Genomic DNA, 7,324 nt, shown 5'->3' on the forward strand with positions numbered 1-7,324 from the left:
TAGATGGAGCTTGGGGAGTCTTGTGGAAAGAGATGTGCAGCATGTTCTCCACATGGCTCTTCTAACAATTGGAGCAGATGCTGTCTAGGTCTCTGTTCCCTGCCATTGAGTCCTTTTCCCCCACCTGGTTTGCTTGGTAGCACCTCAGTGGGAGAGGATATGCTTATACCTGCTGGGATTAGATGCCCTATGGTGGGAAGGTATGTAAAGTAAATTAAAAAAAAACAAATTATGGTAGAGAGAAAAATGATTCTCTACTCAGGTGGTGCTTGGTTCTGGCAAATTGACAATTAAAAATTAATCATCACTGTATGTATTTGTATCATTGTATGTAATTGAAGTCTCTGTTGTTTTAGCAATAGACAATGTGTAAATAATTAGATGTGGGTATGTTCAAATAAAATTTTATTTCTAATAAAATGTCCATAATTAATCCCCATGAGTAGTGGTTAGCTGACTTCTAAATTGGTTGTCATGATAATTTTATAAAACTTTAATAAGGGAGTCTATGGTATACTTCACAGGAATATTCAGGACAATAAGAGTAAATACAGACACAAAAGCAAAAGAAATCTTTGCTAATTACCAAGGAGGAATAATTCAAACAAGACTATAAACTACCTTAACATATTAAAAAAAACTTAATGTATGGCACTATTTAAAACCCTTTAATATTATAAAATTTGAAAATTCAGTAACTATTTTCTATAATATAAAATGGCAGTTTTAATATATGAAAGTACATAAAAGCTATAACCTACATAAAAGGAGAGCCAGAAAAATTTAACCAAGAGCACAAAATATTATTAACATTATGTAAAATGTATTTGGTAACTACGATAAAGGAGAAAAACCTTGCTTCTATTCAGGTCTCATTTGGCTGGTTTCTAACTCATAGAACTTCTCTTTCCTTTGCCTCTGATGTGGTGCAATTAAGGGTGTTTGCAATCAGGCCTTCAGAAATTCTTGTCTCTGGGTAGTTATAAAGGAAAGTGAAAGATCTGTCAACCTAACTTATCCTAAAAGAAAAAAACAAAAATCCAAATCATTTAACTCTGTTTACGTAGAGGTGACTGGTGTCATTCCTCCTACAACAGGACAAAGAAAGATTATTAAAAGTGCAAGGGAAAAAGCCTAGCATATAAGGAGATCTACTAGAGTTACACTTGACTTCTCTGCTCAAGACTCTCTATGAGACCACAGATGCCAAACCAAACAAACGAACAAAAAAATAAAAAAGCCTTTTTAATTATCATAGATGTAGAAAACAAGATATTCTGTAATAAAGTTAAATTCAAACATTGTCTATCTACAAATAATAACTTTACAGGAGGTTCGAGAAGGAAACATCCAAACTAAGGAAGAATATAGTAAAATATAGTACAGGGAGTAAATAATCTCACACCAGCAAAATCAAAAGAAGGGAAGATCTCTCTCTCTTTCTCTCTGTCTCTCTGTCTTTTTCTATCTCTGTCTCTGTCTCTCTTTCTCTGTCTCTCTCTCTCACACACACACACACACACACAGAGAGAGAGAGAGAGAGAGAGAGAGAGAGAGAGAGAGAGAGAGAGAGAGAGAGAGAATCACCATGAACAACAATAACATCAAAATAACAGGAACAAGCAATCATTGGTCATAGATATCTTTCAATATCAATGGAATCATTTCCATAATAAAAGACCACACATCCTAATAGTGCTTAATAGGTGTGGCAGACTAGAGAATGGAAGAAGCTGAGGAGGTGACTCCATAGGAAGAACAGCAGTCTCAACTAACCTGGACCCCCGAGATCTCTCAGACACTGAGCCACCAACTAGGCAGCATACACAAGCTGATACATATACAGCCCCCAACACATATACAGCAGAGGACTGCCTGGTCTTGCCTCAGTGTGAGATGTACCTAACCCTTGAGAGACTTGAGGTCCCAGGTTGTGGGGATGCCTGGCAGAGGTGGGGGATGCAGGTTGGGGGCATCCTTTTGGAGACGGGGCAGAGGAGGATTGGATGAGGAACTGTGGGAGAGTTGTCTGGAAGGGAGTTAACAACTAGTCTGTAAAACATAAAAGTAATAATTTAAAAAAGAGAATGGATGCTAAAAGAGGGTTTATCCTTCTGCTGCATCCAAGAAACACACCTCAACATAAGAATAGACATTATATCAGAGTAAATAGATGAAAAAAGTATTCCAAGCAATTAGACCTAAGAAACACCTGGTGTAGCCATTTTATTTTGTTTTATTTTATTTCTTTTTATATTAGATATTTTTAATTTACAGTTCAAATGGTACTCCCTTTCCCGGTTTCCTCTCAAAAAAAAAAAAAAAAAAAAACACTATTCCCTCCCCCTTCCCCTGCTCACCAACCCACCCTCTCCCACTGGCATTCCAATTACAAAATAGAATAAAATAAAATAATTTTAAACAAAACCACCATATTGAGGCTGGACAAAGGAACCCCTAGAGCAGGCACAAAAATCAAAGACGCACTTGTTCATGCATTTATGAGTCCCATAAAAATACTAAGCTGAAAGTTATAATAAATATGCAGAGAACTTGGTGGGGACCCTGTGCTCAGTCCAATGGATGGCTGTGAGCCTCTATTTCTGTATTAGTTGGGCACTGTCAGAGCCTCTCAGGAGACAGCTATATCAGGCTGCTGTCACCTGAGTTTTTTATCTTATCGTACAGATTTTTAACTTCTTTGGCTAAAGTCACACCAAGATATTTTATATTGTTTGTGAGAAAAGGATCTATTTTCAATGAGGAAAAAATAAAAATGGGAAATGTATCACTTACTTTGAGTGATATTTTATCTAGAATAATCAAGCCATGATGAAATTAGGCAGCCAAGTTACAGAATGTGGATATAAGAGATATATGGATGGTTCTTGTCTCAGAACAGAGAGAATCTGTGTTTGTCATACTACACACTGCAATGGTCAGTTTAAAACTAACAAATTAGATTGGTACTGAGACCTGTGGTAAATGTCTAAACAGGTAAAGGCACAAAGGAATGAGTTCTCCGTGAGAAAGTAGGTAGTAAGAGAGTGTTACTCAGAAGTTTTACTATATTATTAGGAACACATTACTTTAATGGATTCTAATTATGCAAAGCACAGTAGAAGAAGCCCATATTCAAGCTCAATAGGTGGAAAGACCTGTCTAAAAGTAGGAATAAAATCAGTAGGTAAGATTAAAAACTATACCGAAAGTGGCCTTACAATTAGAAAATGCTGAGTATATGGGAAAAAAGTTCTTATCATTCTGTTGGGAAGCTAGACTGGTACAATTTAGGAGAAGATGTGACATTAATAAATAGAGAAATACTGTTAAACATTGAATTGTGAATGCCCCCACAATTAACCCATTACATCCTGATCTTCAGTGAAAAGATGGTTAGACTTGGGAGGTAATTAGGGTCAAGTTGGATCATCAAGGTGAGACATTTGAATAATATTGTTATAAAAAGAGGGACTAAAACTGTCTTGCTGTAATCAGTAAAAAGAAATCTATATCAACCTGTAACTGGAAAAAAATGATATTCACCAGAAATTGACCATGCTGTCACTTTACTCCAGCCTATAGAAAGATTAGAAATCAGCTTTACATAAACCACTCTGGGTGACAAGAGTCATCAACAGTATGTTACAACAACCTGAATTTAAACAATGGATTGGAAATGCTCAGCATATGCTTAGATGCTGATTTTTACAGTGGGAACATTTGTGAGCAGCACCAAGACTTATTTGCAACCAGTTGCAAACTAGTTCAACTGGTTCATCTGCCTGCAGGAGACCTTAACTGTTGCTAGTCTCTTTCCCCTGCAGATGTAGAGAGCATTAATATAAATTCATTTTTTTCTTATTCAAAGTAAAGTTTTAACATCCTATTATTGAAGTTGCTGTGATATTAATGAAATCATATGATAAAGTCATGAAGGTAATTTAGAAAGAATGTCTTAAGAACCTAATGAGACATCTATATTTCTTGCTTTAATCAGCCATTAAATTGGTTATTGCAAAATATTAATGGATATTTGGCTTATTACATAGTAAAGATTTTTAGACAATATTGATATTTATCCAAAAGACAGATTGTTAAAATTTGCTTAGATGCATGCTTTTATATTTCCTATGAATTTATGTATGCATCCCATGATAAAAAATACATTTACAGACCTTTTATGAGAGTAAATATGTGTGATTGGATCACATGTTTGGCACAGATAATTGAACTATGTGCTATAGTCACTGTTTTTAAAGTGCTGAAATCAAACTTTTAATTTACATGGTATATATATATATATATATATATATATATATATATATATATAGTTCAGAGTTTACAATTGCTTGGAGTTGTTATTTTTTAGATATTACTAATTCTCAAATTTTACAATTGTTCATGCTTTTACAACTAAAGTTAAGAGAAAGTACTTTTACTTTAGAAAACTGTCTTTAGACATTTAAAAACTCCTTATGATATCTTAAACTACCTGACTAGGACCCTGTTCCCCCACGGGTTGAGGGAGGCCCAGACTGACCAGCACATGGCAGTGAACTACTCAATATACTATGGCATTGAGATATAGAACACACATAAGAGTCCTCCTCCTCATGTAGAAAGGAATCGACATCCCTAACATATCTGATAGGATACAAGTAAAGCAATGAATGAGAGATAACAGGTAGAAGCAAGAATATAAAAATGCATCCAAATGCACACATGTGCAAGAACACCTCAAAAAATAAAAGAATTGAACTAAAATACATCAAAAATTTTTGATTGGGAGGCAATTTGTGCTAGGAAGAAAGGAATTTTAAAAGTAGAATAGGAATAAAGAAAAGAAGCTTGTAAAATTCAATAATAATGTGGACAAAGGACAAGAACAGAAGAAAAAACAAAATCTACAAAAATGAAATCTTTTCCAATCCTGTCAGAAAAACTATCTAAGCAATACCAACAGGCTTTACTGCCAAATGCATATGTAAAGAGACATTTACTCATGGAACTCTTTGTTGGGTAAGTTACTTATCCATATATATTTTTTTTCAAGAGAATTAAATCGTTTATTGAATACACATGATAATGGATGATACAGAAGCTTCATTACCAGTTGTTATTTTATCTGATAGTATTATTCAATTTTGATATTGCATAGGGTGTGCCAACAACCATTTTATAACCAAATTGTGACGTTGCTTGGATGACCCTTTCAATGGCGAAACTCATTAAATGTTACAACAGTAACTGGCAGTTTAACAACACCAAGGTTTTTTGAAGACAATGGCTTCTTCACTCAAGCAACCATAAATAAATTCCAAATGTATCTTGGCACCACCCTGAAGGAATTCTAACTTCACACTGTTGGGGAAGTTTACCAAGATGGCTTTGGAGTAGACTAACTTTACACAGCACATTTAAAAAAAAAAAAAAGACATATTTATTCAGCGTCATGATCAGACTATTACATTTCGCAATCAACAGCATGGGTAAAAAAGCTCTACAGTAAAACCTTTTATTGGAATGCTTTACACTTTCCACAGAACAAAAACTAAAATAACCTGTTATACAATTAGTTACAAATACAGTCCTGGAGTTTTTGCCCACACACATGAGTATTGTCTAAAACATGTCTTCTTGGGAGCTAGAGAGATGGCTCAGCGGTTAAGAGCACTGACTGCTCTTCCAAAGGACCTGAGTTGAGTTCAAATCCCAGAAACCACATGGTGGCTCACAACCATCTATAATGAGGCCTGATGCCCTCTTCTGGTGTGTTTGAAGGCAGCTACAGTGTATTTAGATATAATAATAAATAAATCTTTTTAAAAATTAAAAAAAAAGTCTTTTTTTATAGCAGCTGCCACCACTGTGCTTGGCTGAGTTCACAAATCCGTTGTAACCTGTAGTTTCCCTGTCACTTCTCTGGCTCTCCTCTCCTGCCAAGCCTTTTTTCCTGGCTTTACGTAATTAGAACCTCCTGCCACTGCCATAGCGACTGCTGCTGCTAGAACCTCCATAGCCACCTTGGTTTCGTGGTTTAGCAAAGTACTGGCCTCCTCCACCATAAGGGCTGGGTCTCCTGCCTTCAAAGTTCCCTCCCTTCATCGGTGCAAAATTTGAAGACTGATTGTTGTAATCACCAAAGTCATTGTAGCTTTCACCACCTCCAAAATTGCTTCCATCATTGCCAAATCCATTATATCCATCCCCACTGCTACCATATACACCACTACCACGGCTGCCACCAAAACCACCTTCACGACAACCACCAATGTTCCTGGAACCACTTCGACCTCTCTGGTTGGACGAAGCACTAGCCATCTCTTGCTTCGACAGAGCCTTTGTTACTTCACAGTTGTGGCCATTCACAGTATGGTGTTTCTGAATAACCATCTTATCCACAGAGTCATGGTCATCAATGGTGACAAAAGCAAAGCCCCTCTTTTTTCCACTGCCTCTATCAGTCATAATTTCTATCACTTCAATCTTCCCATACTTCTCAAAATAATCTCGTAGGTGATGTTCTTCAGTGTCTTCTTTAATACCAGCAACAAAGCAACAAAGTTAAGTGGGCACCCGGTCTCTGAGAATCTTCTCTTGACACAGCAATCTTAGGTTCCACAACTCTTCCATCCACCTTGTGTGATCTTGCATTCATGGCAGCATCCACTTCTTCCACAGTGGAGTATGTGACAAACCCAAAGCCCCTGGATCTCTTGGTGTTTGGATCTCTTATTACCACACAGTCAGTTAGTGTTCCCTATTGCTCAAAATGGCTCCTCAGATTCTCGTAGGTTGTTTCGAAGCTCAGCCCTCCAACGAAGAGCTTCCAAAGCTGTTCTGGCTCCTTGGGAGACTCTGACTTAGACATGACGGCAGTTATGAGAGCCTTCAGTGGTGCTTCCTTGGCAGTGTCAAGTAGCAGAAAGGAATAAGATAATGAATGTGCCCCATCCATATATTTTTAAGAATATGCTACTTTCAGAAAAATTTTTAGGTAATTGAAAATATTAAGTGTTATGGAAGACTGCAACTGGAATCTAGGTTGGGGGAGCTTAAGAAAGAACTTTGAAGGGCAAACCCTCTGCCACATGTACCTGTCACAAACTGTATAGTGAAGGATGGCATGAAAACACTACCTTTGGGATGTTGAAGAGAAGCCTCTATGCTCAAACTGACCCTGTTTTTCCTCCCAGCATCTCCCTAATTCAGAGGTGTCAAGGGGTAATGCTTTCTGTTTTTTGAGCCCTGCCTTCATTTTCCAGGCAGACTGGCCTCCCTCCATGCCCATTCAAGGGGTCAGAGAGCATACACTGTGATT

At 36.9% G+C, this 7,324-nt stretch overlaps 1 pseudogene; it reads right to left on the reverse strand.

The window, feature by feature from the left end:
- Positions 1-5,970: 5,970 nt before the first annotated feature.
- Positions 5,971-6,874, reverse strand: LOC116093037 (annotated as a pseudogene).
- Positions 6,875-7,324: the final 450 nt, after the last annotated feature.

The sequence above is a fragment of the Mastomys coucha genome, chromosome X (genome assembly GCF_008632895.1).
Source record: "Mastomys coucha isolate ucsf_1 chromosome X, UCSF_Mcou_1, whole genome shotgun sequence".
In the NCBI taxonomy this organism is placed as follows: Eukaryota; Metazoa; Chordata; class Mammalia; order Rodentia; family Muridae; genus Mastomys; species Mastomys coucha.